Consider the following 16,408-nt stretch of genomic DNA (forward strand, 5'->3'; position numbering starts at 1 on the left):
ATAACCATCTGGCTATCTCTCCTGTCCCTCTCCTCCACTGATCCTGAATCACCCCATCCCCTCCTTGGCCCAGTTTCCTCCCTCCATTTGCTTCATTACCATTTTATTCAGCTTTCTTAGTATTATTCAAGCATCTGCCTTGGGCCCTCCATCTTATTTAGCTTCTATGTGTCTATGAAGTATAGCATGGATATTACAATTTATGACTAATATATACTTAAAAGTGCATGCATAAAAGTACTTTGGAATCTGGGTTAGCTCACTCAGGATGACATTCTCAAGTTTCATCCATTTGTCTGCAAAATTCATTATTCTTGTTTTTAATAGCTGAATACTATTCCATTGTGTAGATATACCACATTCACTTTATCCATTTTCAGGTTAGGGATATCTTGTCTGTTTCCAGTGTCTGAGTATTAGGAATTAAGCTGCTATGAATGTAGATGAGCAAGTGTCTTTATGGGATGGTGGTGCATCTTTTGGGTATATGCTCAGGAGTGGAATAGCTGAGTCTTTAAATACAACTATTCCCAGTTTTCTGAGAAACCACCAAATTAACTTGGTAATATTTTCATGATCATTATACACTACATACTTTTTTGACATCTTCCCACGAATAAATTTCATAACTCCAATTTCATGTCAATGGCATTCATTGTCAAACAACTTCAAATTAGTGTTTTTACATGTTTGTTTTCATAATAAATATGCTTTTATCTCAATTGTTTTTATTCATACATTTGATGATTAGCAATATTTGGCACTTTTAAGATACAAGAAGAGAAAAATACTGCATGAAAAATACAACAGGAAGAAGATAGTTCCAGTTAACATAAAGGTATTCTTCTGCTCATTGGTACTGTAATAAGATATAGTAGAAATTATGGAAATCACCATTGAAGATTATCATTATCCTAAATCAGGTTAGTACAAATTATTTAGTTTTCTATCTCAGGTGCTTTGTGGCTTCAACTAATTGAAAGAGAAAAACATTGTCAATTAAAAGTAGAGTAAATGTAGGTCACAGCTAAAAACAGTTTCTTTGGAATCAAAGGAATAGTGCTAATAAATTGAGACCTAATTGAAAAAAGTGTGAACACATGGGTGATGTGCCTGTCTTCTGTTCCTCTATAATTGAACATATAGCATCAGAGTAGTGGAATATAAAATAAACGGAAAATATATTTTGATTAATAAAAATACACTTTCAGCTTCTTTAACTATTTTTGTCAATACAAATGCTAAAATTCCTATATTTAATTATGATGTGATGGGACTAAATATGTTCTTAGCACATTTCTACAGATGTGAAAGCAGAAAATAAACATAACTTTATTTATGTAAAGAATATGCAAGGCTCGTGTAGCTTATTAGAAATACACTCTGCCCTCAATTGAGGAACATTATGTACCACCCCAAAAAGGGTAATTTTTAAAATTATAATTCCACAGGGGATCTGTACCTTGAATCTATCCTTGTCTCTTGTACTTTATTAATTTAAAACTTTTGAAAATCAGAAAATAATATTTAAAATATCAAATACTTCAGGATTCAGAGATGGTAACATTCCATAATATTTCTCTGGCAACGAAAGGTTTGATTTCAAAGTTATGAGGAAGAACATGTATCTAAGTGGTAGTACCTTGAACTAGATGTGACAAGTTATCCTTTAACTGAAACAACCCAGAGTGAAGTCCACAGGGTATTAGTACATGTATAGGGAAGAAAGAGAAAGAAAAGCTATTTTATTTAGTGAAAATAATAAAATGTTTAGAATGTATTACATTTGACATATCTAAATATCACATAAAATGTACAGAATGTTAGCATTCTATATTTTTAGAAGGGGTGATTTTTTTTATAAAGTTGTCTCAAAAGGAGATCAATACATCATCTTACTATGCCTTTAGCTGTTAATGGTCAACCTTGGATCAGTCATCAGAAGCTGAACATTTTGCTTCTTATCAAGATGGGTTCTGTGGTGTACTTAAGCTTCACTCATTTTAAAAGCCTGATTGACCAGTAAACCCAGGGTATACCCTTGTTCCAACCTTCCCAACACCAAGATTATGAGTGAAGTTAAAGCCAAAACAAATTGCAGCAAAGAGCTGGACAATCAATCCATTCCCAAACTCCAAACTTATAGCCAGTTTTTAGCTGCTAGAAAAGGAAGATGTTGTTATTGGTACTGAAATTCTTGTTTTAGTAGCACAATGTTTAAGAGAGTAAAGGACGATGAATGCAGGAAGAGGTGGGATAACAGAAATATGATCAGAACACATTGTATGAAACTGTGAAATAGGACAGTGGCACACTCCTTTAGTATCATCAGTCCAGGACAGAGTCAGGTGAATCTCAGAGTTTGAGGCCACCCTAGTCTACAAAATGTTTTCCAGGACAGTCAGTACTACACAGAAAAACATGTCTCAAAAACCAAACCAAACTCAAACAAAATATAATTAAGAAAAGTAAAGTGGAGGAATATAACAAAAATGATTCTATGAAGCCAGTATTATCTGATAATAAAAGCAGGTTGACGTAATTACATTTTTGAGTATATAAATTTTTCACCAGTGAACACTAGAAAATTCTAAATGAAACATTCATAAATGAAAATTTGACATGCTGAAAAATCACATAATTTGATCAAAATGGTTTTATTCCAATGATTACTTTTCAACATATTCAAGAACTGATTAACATATTCAAGATTAATTAATGTATCATGACATATATACATGGTCTCTAGAAATTATATGACAAGGTAATATCCATAAGTTCATAAAAGTCATTCAACAATTACAAAGGTCTTGGGCACTTGTGAATATTAGAAATACTCTTCTGTATAATAAAACCTGAACATGACAGACCTAGAGCCAATATTATACTAAACAAGAAAAATCTGAAATGATTTGTTCAAAAAAGAAAATCCAAGAGTGTATATACTTCTTTTATTTTTACACAACATAAGAAATATAACAGAAACTTATTGAACTAAAAAAGTAGTAGAAGATGTGATTCATGCATAAAAGACCAATAAGACTCCCATAGACAGCTATAAAATATGTCAAATACTTTCAGCAAAGTAACAGAATATAAAATCAACATATAACAATCAATAGCTTTTCTATTTACAATACAGTACATACCCAAAAAAGCAAGCAGACAAACATTCCAATACATGATAGGATAAAATAAGAGCACTTAGGAATCTGACTATCCAGTGAAGTGAAATGCATTTACAATAAATGTTAAAACATTATGGAGTCCTTTGGGTTCTTGGAACTATAGCTATACCAGTCTTGGATACATAAGCAAAGGACTCTACCTCCAAAGAAATACTTACTATGTCCTGTCTATTGCTGCTCTTATCACACTGATTAGGAAACAGAAACAATGTAAATGTTCTTCAAATGATGGATAGATAATGAAAAAGTGGTAATACATACTATGGAGTATTTTCAACTATAAGGAAAAATGAAGTCATGAAATTTACAATTAAATGAATGAAACTAGGAAAGATCATATTGAGTGAGGTAAGCAAGACACAGAAGACAGAGGTCACAATTTCTCTCATCCATGATTGTTACCTCAAAATCTTCAATTGTGAATGTATGTCCTGATGGAAATGTAAAAAATAGATAGGTAAAAGGGCACCTTTCTCTAGTAGAGAAAAATTATGAGGCAGATAGCAGGGTACAAGTTATTTTAATAAAAAAATTGGAAAGTGGGGTGTTTTCATTATGAAGTAGGAATGAATATAAATATAGGAGGATAAAACAGCAGTAAGCGTGTCTGAAAAGCATGGAAAGGAACCATATTATTATATATTATTATACATCTACATATAACTAGATGTAATGAAATACACATATAATGTTTAAATAAAATCTTCCCATCTGGGCTACCAATACACAAGGAGTTCCCTTTGGAAGTGTCAGTGTTGTTCAAGGGACACACTAAGTATTATAAGTTGTTCTTGTCATTTGTTGCCTTATAGAGGTTGAAGTTAAGTTCCTATTGCTAAAGACACCATATATTTTAGTCTCAGGACCAATAGAACCCAGACTATATTTGACCTTTAAGTCTCCTCTTTGAGGACTAGCTTTCATGGCATAAGGAGGTGCTATGCAAGTTTCCATTAGAACAACTAGCAATACTACCCAGATGTAATGTCTGTGAATCATCACACAAGCACAGACTGGTGAAATGCTAAAGGTGAAATGCTAAGGGTGAAAGACTAGCTTGCATAACTTGGTGGTAATTAACAGCTATCTTAAGTCCTGTTCAACAATAGGTAAATGATTCCTGATAATAGAAACTTAGCCAACTGCCTATGGCTGACACAGTCATGAATCTTGAAGGAGAACCCACAACCACAATATTTTTTCCAGACCATATAATTCTGTTCTTCATTATTTTTTAAAGTGACCCACCTTTATTTTCAATTAAAATCCTAATACAGTAGGCTTAATTAACATTTTATTAATATACACAGAAAATTCTTGTAATGGTGATTTCATATCTTCCCCTTAAAGACAGCACTTGTAGGTAGCAAGGATAAAGAGGTATCTATACATATCACATGTTTACTTAAAAAGACTCTTCCACAGCAGTTTGGTAATGGGTTTCCTCAACTAGCTGAAGATTCTCAAAAAATATCTGAAATAGGTGGTTACTATTACAGTGATTTAATAAACTTTGTCTAGTGATATTTGACTGTTGACATGAGGGACACTTAAAGGTGGAATGCCCAGAAGAACTTATATCCACCTGATAAGTTTCTGTGTTATTACATGAAGATACTTCATTGCTATTACTGCTCCTTACTGAATCTTGAGAAATCTTAAAGTTTGGAATTACAGAAGAAACACCATATTCATCTTGATATTTCTTACAAGATTTGTGATGATGTCTCATGTGATAAAATTGAATCTTTTGAACAGCATCTGCAGCTACCAAAAAAAAATTCCTCATGATATTTTCAAGAGATACGGCCCGTTCCAGACAGTCTCTTTCTTTTCTAGTCACATTTTCAGAACACAAGGGACAATGCATTTCACTTTCTCTCATTGCAGTCAGGAAACATTTCTACAGAAAATGTGCTAACAGGCCGCAGTGCACACCAGGGTCTTGAGCACCTGCTGACAGGTAGGGCAGTAGAAACAAACTTCCATGTAAGATGTGGCCACTGAAAGCTCTTCAGACAAGGTGAGGGGTGGGTAGGAGATGCAGCAGAGCCTACAGGGTCTGAGGTAGTGGTTCTGAGCCCAGTGCCCAGAGAGAGTTCTGAATTGAAGGAATCCTTGTTCATCTTTCAAACTATTATCTCTTCTAATGAAAGATAAGTTTTATTGTCTTCCTACATCAAAGAAACTCATATTGTAACAGAGGCTTAGGTGTCTATTAATGAGTAAATGAACAAAGAAAATGTGACATACATGCACCACACACACACACACACACACACACACACACACACATTGATGTGTGAAAAAATAAAATTATGAAATGAAGAAAAATGGATATAACTAAAAAATATAGTGACTGCAGTAACCAAGATCCATTATGATAGGTACCATATGTCTTCTCTTAGCTGCAGATTCTAATTTCAACATTTTAAAATTTGTCTGTTTAAGTTGGAATGAGTATCTGTAGAGTCTAGGAAGGAAGAAATACTCAACAATTCAGGAAGGAAGATCTGGGAGAGCCAAACACATGTGAAGTAAAGGGAGAGAATGCTAAGCAGGAATGGTTTAAGCAGGGATATGAAGATATAATAGAAAGGTAGAAGTTTGAGGGGAGGTTCAGCAAAAACTAAGAATATATAGAATATTATACAAAAATCAACTGTGTAGATTTTTGGTAGTAGTCTTCTGTCTAGTTTAGATAGTGTACACACACAATTTAAAAATGACTTTGAGTGGAGATATCCTATGTAAATTTATAATACTGCTTCAACTGGATATAGGTTTTAAAAAAATCTAGTGACAAGTGTGGGTTAGTTTCCAATAAGTTGTTAGCTAGAAAAGAGACAGAGGTCACCAAAATAACGTAAATTATGCCAATACTCTGTATTTCTACCAGAACTAGATAATAAAGTGCTATTGCTAAAGACATCAAGATTTTTAAAACAAGATGGAAACAACAATGCAGTGAATTAGAAATTTCAACCCTACTGGTTTGCCTTCACAGGGTATGTGATGTGCTTGAGAAGAAAATTCAATAGGCTTTTCAAAGTTAGTATCAAGAATAATACAATTTTGAACTGCCAGGCAAGCTATGCCACTAGTGCCATAGTTGTTAAAATGTTTTGATATTAAACAATTGCTTTGTTATTGGATTTGAAGACTACAAGGCATATACTGTAAGTCTGCTCACATGCTCTAGTGGAAAATGTACCAAAGCATCATCAAAAGACATTAGTGGAGACATAAGTCTTGCATCTTTGTGCTTCGCACCTTGTGATATAAGTTAGGATCATCTGAGTTCATTAAACTTGGGAGATCCCAAAGATACAATTTAACATTTCTGAATAATAAAGCATCATTCTCATGTCAGTTCAATAGCACATGTATCTTTTCTCATGAGGTATTTTCTTTATCTAGTCCCTATAGATTACTTTGGCTGAGGTTTTATTCTCTGTCTTTCATGTATTACCCTCTTAAGAGGACCCTGAAAGAATTCAAGCATGCTACACGTTACCTTGCAACATAAGTTTTTCTCTGATATCTTGGTAAAAGCCCCTGTGGTCTTGAAGTTCCTTCCTGGAAAACAAGTACAGTACAGACAGTAAGTTCCAATGCCAAATAGTGTAAGGACCAGGCACCAATTACTTGGTCTTTAACTGCTTAGCAATTTTAATTATACACTGTTCTCTGTCTCTGTCTCTGTCTCTGTCTCTGTCTCTGTCTCTGTCTCTCTCTCTCTCTCTCTCTCTCTCTCTCTATATATATATATATATATATATATATATTCTTCATGAATGTTCAACCTCTACCCTCTAGTCTATGGATCACTTGCATCATAAGATATCTTGGAATGTAACTTATCATATGTAGATAATCATATAGTGTTGCAATGTTAAGGTGATAGGCAGTTTTGTATCCAATTAGGAAGAGAGTGCTTGTTCCCATCTAAAATGTCATTTACCTACCCAACATTCTGTCTTCTGAACTTCTACCAGAATTTCTCACTAAACTAGCTTTACGGTATTATAGGGCTTCTCTAAGTTTGTATCTCCTATGTTTTCAACATGAATGTTGCTACTTTCTGGTGTTACTGGTAAATTTTCTGTATTACTAACTCTTGTGTTGTTGTGGCAATAACTGCTAATAACAGCTTAAGGTAAGAAACTTTATATATATGCATATAATTTTTATTTATAATTGTGTGTAAATGAAGGGGGAGAATGTGTACATTGTATACCTATCCATGTGTGCCAGATGTATTGACAATTCTGGATAATTCTGGTTAAAGAGAGTTTCAGCTTCTCAACATGGGTTTGGGGAACTAAATTCACAGCACAGAAAAACGACAACTTTAGAACATTGCAGTGAAAGCATGCAGTTGAAGCTTTTTACATCATTAGACTGTAGGAAAAGAGTTCAAGAACATATGAATAGTGCAACTTCAAAGTGCCAATTCCTACTAATTCTAACAAGGCCCATTCCTGAAATGTCTCATAGTCTTCTACAATAATGCCACCATTTTGGGAACAAATATACTAAATGTCAGCCTGTGGGGACATTTCAGATTCCTATCATACTATAATCCAATTGAAAAAAATCAAGAAAAAATAGCTTGTAAAAGGATGAAGTATAAGTAGCCAGCAACTATTTGAAAAAAGTCTACTATGACTATTCTTAAGAGAAACAAACTTTATAAAATGGTAACTACTATTTACATAGATGATCACTGTGGTCTTACTATATCTAATGAAATAATCATATGATTTTGGTATTTCAGTCACTTTATATGGTAGGTTAATTTATTAATTAACATATGTTTAGCTGTGCCTGCAGCTCTGAGATGAAGCCAACATCATAGTGGAGGATATACTTTTTTGTGTTTTTGAATGTGTTTTGCAAGTATTTAATTGAGAATTCTGGTGTCAATGTTCATCTGAGATAGTGGATCATGATTATATAGAGAAACAATAGGAAATTAAGTAATGGATCTTGGAATCTAATTTCAGGAAATACTGACTTCATGAAAGTATGTGGATATTTTTCTTCACTTTATATTCTATATGACATTTTAAGGGGTATTGGTGTTCTCCTTTGGAAGTGTGATTTAATTCTCTAATGTGTGCATTTGATCTTGGTCTTTCTTTAGGCAGAAGATTTCTATTTACTGTATCTATTGAGGAGGATGGTAAAATGAAATAAATTATTTATTTCATCTTGATTTGTATTTTCTGTGACCAGTGAGGTAGTATCATATACTTCTAAACATTTCTTTTGGTTACCCTTCAGAATGCAGAATATAACTATAAGACATTATTGTCTAAGACATATATGTTTACTAGTGTATTGTGGAAAATTATCTGCAAACATTATACTATAGACTAACTTGCATAATGCAGAAGGTCCTATGCATTGCAATACAGGAGAAACGTCATCAGGAGATATGCCAACTGATCAATAGTGAAATGAATATCATGAGAACAACCAACCACTTTCTGATTAGACTTAAATCTCATTCTATAGGCATAAACACCTACTTGACAACATTGTAGGGCCTAGAACCTGTATATAGCCTAATGATAGGAACTATACAGAACATTCTACTCTTATTTGGCTAGATGAAAAAAAATATGACAACTAATGATTTATTTTTATACCCATGAATGAATGCCTCTCATGTAAATCAACTCACAGCATACAGAAGGTGCATGCAAATTGAAGACAGACCATATTGCACCACAGACTTGGGCGTAGGATATGAATTCTCACCCAGAGTCAAAGACTTAATGGCAGTGGGTAGCTGCTGGGAGAGGGAAAGCCAATTCATTTTAATGTGTAGCCATAGATTAAAAGAAAGGGCACATATCTAAGAATATATACAAATATGACTTAATAAGCTTATGATAAAAATAATACAAAGTTGTAAGAGTAGGGTAGAGTAATTTATCTCTTATAAGTTGGACAAGGGTGTGAAAATGGCCCAATTGTATTGTAAAACTATAATCTATGAATAATAATTTTATATAATAAAAAGAAAATGAAAATCTTAATAATGATTTTGTATATAATAAAAAACTGAAAACGATGCAGAATGGGGAAAGATTTGTACATTTTTGATCAACATGTAAGTAGTGTAGCTAGTTTGTAAGTATGGTAATATAATGAAGTGAAGATAAAATAATTTATACAAAAGATTATCATTCACTGCAATAGAGGCAGTAATTAGAAATCTTTTGCTTAAAAAAGGACTAAGATCAAATGCATTCATTGGAGAATTAAATCACACATCACAAAAACAACATGTAGATCCTTCAGAAAATTAAAAGCATACACCTAATTTGTATTCCGCCTTCTTTACACATTCATACATTTTCAAAGAAATGGCTGATAACTATATACTAATATATACTGCAGCAGTATTTTCAGTATATAAGACATGATAACATAGATAATATGAATGTTAATCAGAAAAGATAAATTATATATAAATATATAACAATATACATATGAAACATACATATGCACATACATGCATATGCAATACTTCAGAAACATATCTATATTACATATTGATATAGGTTTAGAGGTAGAGATAGAGATAAAATGGTGCAGATAAAGAGTAACATGAAGAAACACTGATAGAGCTAGAGCATGCTATGTTAAGAAAAATAAGAACAATAAATAAAGACAAGTATTGAATATTCACACCTAAATAGATGTTCAGAAAAAAATGGTTTGAGGTCAAGGGGATGTTAGTAGGAAGGAATTGAGGATCAGAAATTTAGGGGGAAGGAAAGGATCAAAGAGGATGAGTATATATATATATATATATATATATATATATATATATACACACACACACACACATATATATATATATATTATGTTGTCTATTCGTGGATGAAAACAATAGATCAAAATTATGTGTACAGTTAGACAATGTACATAAAGAAAGAAGGGATATCAAACAGGAATTATGACAGTTATAAAAGTTCAAGCTTTCATTCTTGGACCTGTTGTCCACAATTAATGGCGATTTGAGACACAAATCTGAATTTCTCTGTGTAAGTCCAGCCTCAGTATGATATTGCATTGTCTTATTGCATCTTGTTTTGTCATGTTGGCTCTCATCTCTTGGAGGCAACAATCTCTCTGCCTATTCTTTTCTGAAGAGCAAATGGAGGGAAAGACGGTATCTCATAGAAAGATGATGTGGAGGAGAGTTAGGAGGAGTGGAGAAAGGGAATCTGTAAGATTATTGTATGAAAAAAGGCTGAGAACTTGTAGAGCTCACCTCCAGCAGAAAAACAGGGCATCAAGTGAAGGATGGGGTTGCTATCCCATAGCCAAAACTCTGACCCATAACACTTCCTGTGTGAGAGAATGCAAGGAAGGAAATGGAAAAGAGCCTGAGGAAAAGAAAGTTCAGAAACAGGCCAAAAGGGAGATCCAGCTCAAGGGGAGGCCCCAAGGCCTGATACCATTACAGAGGCTATGGAGCACTCAGAAAAAGGGACCTATCATGACTGCCCTCTGAAAGACCTAACAAGCAGCTGAAAGAATCAGATGCAAATAATTGCACCCAACCAATGAACAGAAGCTAATGACCCCTGTGGTTGAATTAGAGAAAAGCTGGAGGAAGCTGAGGAAGAGGGCAACCCTGTAAGAGGACCAGCAGTTTCAATTGACCTGGTCCCCCAAGATCTCTCAAACACTGGATCACCAACCAGGCAGCATGCACCAGATGAGAGATGAAGCCTTCAACACATATAGAGTACAGGAATCCCGGGAGTGGGTTCAGTCAGAGAAGATTCACCTAACTGTCAAGAGACTGTAGGCTCCAGGGAGTTTAGAGATCATGTGGGGTTGGTGGGGTGTAGACAAGGATGTGGAGAGGAGGTATGGTAGGTGGAACAATCCTAGAATGGACTAGGAGGGGAATAAATTCTGGAGTGAAAAAATGAAAGAAAGAAGAGAGAAGAAGAGGGGGGAGGGAGAGAGAGAGAAGAAAGAAGTAAAAAAGAAAAGAAGAAATGAAAAACAAACAAAAAATTTAAAAAGATTATTGATAGTTTTGTAAAGATTAGTGGAATTCCTAATTCAAGTTAATTTCTTACACTTACATTGACCTGAATTCTTTATTATACTATGATAAAGTTCTAAGAAATATAGGAATTAAGTTTCAGAATACAGGTGAGGGGAAAAATACCCTTTGGAGAATCTGGGAATGTTCAATATAGACCTCTGTTTTGGGCATGATAAATATTACATATACTTATTTACATGAAGCCTTTATATATTAATCTCTCTCACATATGTTTGTATATGTAAAACTATTTGCCAATATATCACTATGCTTCATTCATGTTATATTTTTAAGTACATGAAATTTGTTCTTACCACTGACTATAATTCATTTTTCATCCATTATATAACTGACATATTCCTATTTTCTTTTTTTTATTTTTTCTATTGGATATTTTATGTATTTACATTTCAAATGTTATACCTTTTCCAGCTTCCCCCTTTTCCCATCGTCCCTCCCCTGCTTCTATGAGGATGCTCCCCCTCATACTCACTACTACCACCTCATCATCCTAGTATTCTGCTACATTGGGGAAATGAGCCTTCACAGGACCAAGGGCTTCCCCTCCTATTTATGCCAGACAATGCCATCCTCTGCTACATATGTGACTGGAGCCATGGGTAGCTCCATAACGTACTCTTTGTTTGGTAGTTTGGTCCCTAGGAATTCTGGGGTGTATAATTGGTTGATATTTTTCTTCTTCCTGTGACTTTGCAAACTCCCTCAGTTACCTCAGTCCTTTCTCTACCTCCTCCACTGGGAATCCCCATTCTCAGTATAATGGATGGTCTCTGCATTTGTCAGACTCTGTCAGAAATCTCAGGAGACAGCTATATCAGTATGCACCTTGTGGCATCCCCAATAGTGACTGGGTTTGGTGACTGCATGTAAGATGAATCCCCATGTGTAGCAGTCTCTGGATGGCCTTTCCTTTAGTCTCTGCTCCACACGTTTTCCCTGTATTTCCTCCAGTGAGTATTCTGTTCCCCTTTCTAAGACAGACTGAAGCACCTACATTTTTGTCTTTCTTCTTCTTGAGTTTCATGTGGTCAGTAAATTGTCATCGATAGCTTTCATGGGAAACTTTTTACAACTTAGTAATAAATGCTATAATCGCTTTTCAAAGTGACCCTTTTTCTTCCTGTGACTTCTGATGTCTGACTATCAGGATGAAAGTTAGAGCTGAGCTGTCCTTGCTTAGACAGTACAAAGGTTATTTACCTCATCCTTTGTTGTTTGAGGAATATGTTTAAGTGTCAGAGATTGCAGTTTCTGCCTCAGAGGAACATAGAAGGGAAGGCAGGTCAGTTACAGTAGCACAGTAACTTAGACTTAGATAAGTACCCTTTTGAATATTATAGAGCAACACTAAGTATCTTGTAAGACAAGAGGTAACTGCATCTCATAAGACCACATCTTACCCTCTGCCAATGCTCTTCTCCCTTCACTGCCTCAAGAAGAATCAACAAGAAAGACCCACCTCCTGGCTGGCTTCCGGCACTCCATGGTGGTGAAGATGCCAGTAGACTCCACAGCATACTCAGCATGGGCATCACCCAATTTGACATTAGTGGTATCTCAGTCCTGGAAGCTGGCTTCCTGTTGATGACAAGCTTCCCATTCACAGTCTTGACTATGCCATTGAATTTGCCAGGGGTGGAGTCATACTTATATATGAAGACCCTGTAGTTGAGATCAATGAAGGGCTCATTGATGGCAATAGTCTTTACTTTGCCAAGTGCAGAGCAAAAGACAGCCCTGATAACCACATACCCAATGGGGCCAAATCTGTTCACACTGACCTTTACCATCAAGGCTGGCACTGCATGATAAGATGTGGCTTTCTCTGGAACAGAAAGCAGCAGAGTGAGAAAAAGCTATTTTCAATACTAATAAGACAAGAAAAATTATTTTGCATGACTGAGGACATTACTGAGTGGTTAAGAGTACTGGGAGAATTTCTATCAGACAAAAAATTAATTAAAACAATCACACAACAGTTTCCAACCACCTTTAACACCATTTCCAGGAGATATCATGCTATATTTTGACCCTCATATACACCAAACATACATGTGGTTCACAAATACACATTCACATAAAACAACCATAATATGAAATTAATTTTGTAAATTTCATGAAAGAGGTTTAGTGTGAAGAACAGTTTCTATTTTGATTACTGGCATTTCTTTTCCAATTCCAGTTATAACTACATCATTTGAAAATTATAAAAACATGTTTATAATTTTTTGTAATAATATATGAGTAATTATGTATTCTTAAGGTTGTGGCCTTGGGATTCAAGAGCTAATGCAACTCTTTATAAATCAAATAGAATTTTCTATGGTGAGTTAGATGAAACAGTTGTTAGAAAAATAAATGAAGTGGCAGTGAAATATGTTATAGAGCTAGGAATGCTTTACAAGTGCAAGAAGAATTTTCAACTAATAATACATACATCACACAGAGATCCAAAATTTGGAGATCTAAAAACACTAATCGCACTGTTAATTTATTCCAACAGAAGGACTAAAGTAGTGTGATGCAAAGCAGTATGGAATTCAAAACATGCAGAGGAGAATAGTACTTCCCATAAAATAAGAAGCCTCATTACTTCACAAAGAACATTTGGAATTACAGTCTTTCAAGGAAAAAGATTATAAACATACCTGTTTTCTACTACAGAGTTCTCAAAACAGCTATATACAATCACTGATTCTTTCTTCCTAATAGGAAGAGGGAAATGGTAAAACCTGCGGTAACCTCCTGACATCTGTTTCCTCATCTCAGCAACACTGCTCAGTTTCTCCATCTCTCCATAACAGTTTTCTTAGAGAGAGAGAGCAGCAGCACCATGGCATTCATTTTGAGAGCTTCTCTTTTCTTTGTGCTCAAGAGGCTCTTCTCTCCTAGCGATTACACTCTTGTTCTTCCTTAGTAAAAATTCTCACATAATTTCTGTCATTTTCCAAAACACAATTCAAGATAGTGGAAGACATACTTCTATTCAGTTACTCTTAAAGTAAAATCACCTAACTCAAAATGTAAAAAAAAGAAATTAGTCTGAATATCCATGGGTAGCGACACATTTAAAACTCTTATGTTGAAGTTAAGATCACGGATTCTCCCTTGGAGCGACATCATTTATTAGGTTCTTTATTTCAGATTTTTACTATTTTCTCTTTAATGTATTAGAGTTTTCATTCACCACAGACTCCTTGACATAGTAAACTATTTAGCCTTGTTTTGGTTCAGTAGATAAATAAATAAAACTGTGTTTGACATGTTTAAAAATGTTTCAAGTTTAAGGTTTTTTAGGTCATGTGATTGAACTGACATGGTTTTCAGATTTTCCCACATGTTTCTATCCTGCTAGTCAGTGAATGGACCTATAACCTTGTAGAAGTTTATTTTTCTGATTTTGCAAACTGCCTAAGAAATATGAAGCATTTCCCTGAATACTTCCTTATAGAAAATAATGTTATAAAAGGAAGCACTTATTCTTGCAGGAAGTAGAGATATATTTTAGTTAAGCAGAAATTGCCCTAAGCTTCCCTTGCTCAACAGTGTACGGGAGACGATCTGATTAGATTAACATCTGTTCATTTGATCTTGCCTCAAGGAACTACTTGCAGTGGGGGATGTCCTGATATGCATGCTCTAGCTGTGACAAATATCAAGTTCAACAGCTTACCTAATAATTGATAAGACAAAAAAATTCATAAAGCAACTATTATATGGACTTTTCTTGTTAAATTGAGGTACCTAATACTCTACTAATATCATTTTGAAATTATGTTGCACATCTTTGAGGAGAGAAAAGCAGTAATTTCCTCTTGAATTTAGATCAGCTCATATATGAAAGGAAAATAAAAGATATGGTTAAGTTTCAAAATAGAAAGGATGCACCACATTTTGAGCTATGGATTATTTTCAAAATGTACCTAATTTGCCATGTGCTTTATTGATCAAAATGAGATGTGGAAAGTGGGATGTGCAAAATATTTAAGAATTAGTAGAATATTTTTAGAATATTTTGTTTGTATTAAAATATATTTGTTTCTCTTGCATGTATATTATATGTATACACATATATTTATATATAATATTCAATATATGTTTATGAAATATTTTGATCACAGCTACATTTATTCCTCCCCTTCTCCCTATTGATTTCTCTTTCAATTTTATGTACTCTTTTTGGAACCCACTAAAACCATTTACTTCTGCTAGTTTGCACACGGACATAGAGCTATGCATTGGATCATAAATATACCTATACGCACATATAAGTATCATATATTTATCTGTAAATATATATATATGGATATATATATATGGATATATATATAGGTTCATATATATGCCAAATATTCTGATTTCTTGAGATTTTAAATGGAAAACATCAAATTAAACATTCTCTTTAAAACACAATCTTTCTGTTTTTATTTGTTTTGATTATTTTATCCAAGGACTGAATATCTAAATTGTTTTTATTTCATAATTTTAAATGAAAATCCATATATTTATGATGAATGTAGGCCTGTGGGAAAATAAAGATTGTCCAGCTTTCACAGATGTCAGCACCACACGAGTGGCTACCATCTGTGCTTTCATGCCTTCTTTGACATAAAGCATTACAGCACGTGGGACCAGTCATTGCCTTGCCTTCTCCTTACTACCCAAGGTGTTTAATTTGTTGTTCCAGTCTTTCATAACTTTAAAATCTTATTGTATGAGAATCTCAAGTTGCTTATAACGTGTTTTGATCAAAACAACCCTAATCACCCCTGACTGTTTTCCCTTCCAATTTTATATTCTCTTTGGAACATACTAATTCCATTTGCTTCTGCTAGCATGTACATAGTGCATGACCATGCACTGGAACATAGTCACAGTACTAGGGATCATAGCTTTGAAAAAAATGACACTTGGCCAGAAGTAGGACTACATTATCCTCTCATCAATGCTGGGATTTTGTGTAGTTTGACTTTCTCCTGGGCTTTTGCATTCATCCATGATACTGTTGAGTTCATATTCACAATGGCCCTGTAATGTTCAAAAAACTTTATCTTATCACAGCTATAAAGAACTTCTGGTTGTTACAATCCTTTTATCCCTTATATGGAAATTA

The 16,408-nt window shown here is 34.2% G+C and overlaps 1 pseudogene; it reads right to left on the reverse strand.

Moving 5' to 3' along the window:
* Window positions 1–4,581: 4,581 nt before the first annotated feature.
* The window catches only part of LOC116911600, a 33,143-nt pseudogene continuing 21,316 nt past the window's right edge, over window positions 4,582–16,408 (reverse strand).

Source organism: Rattus rattus, chromosome 10 (genome assembly GCF_011064425.1).
Source record: "Rattus rattus isolate New Zealand chromosome 10, Rrattus_CSIRO_v1, whole genome shotgun sequence".
NCBI lineage: Eukaryota > Metazoa > Chordata > Mammalia > Rodentia > Muridae > Rattus > Rattus rattus.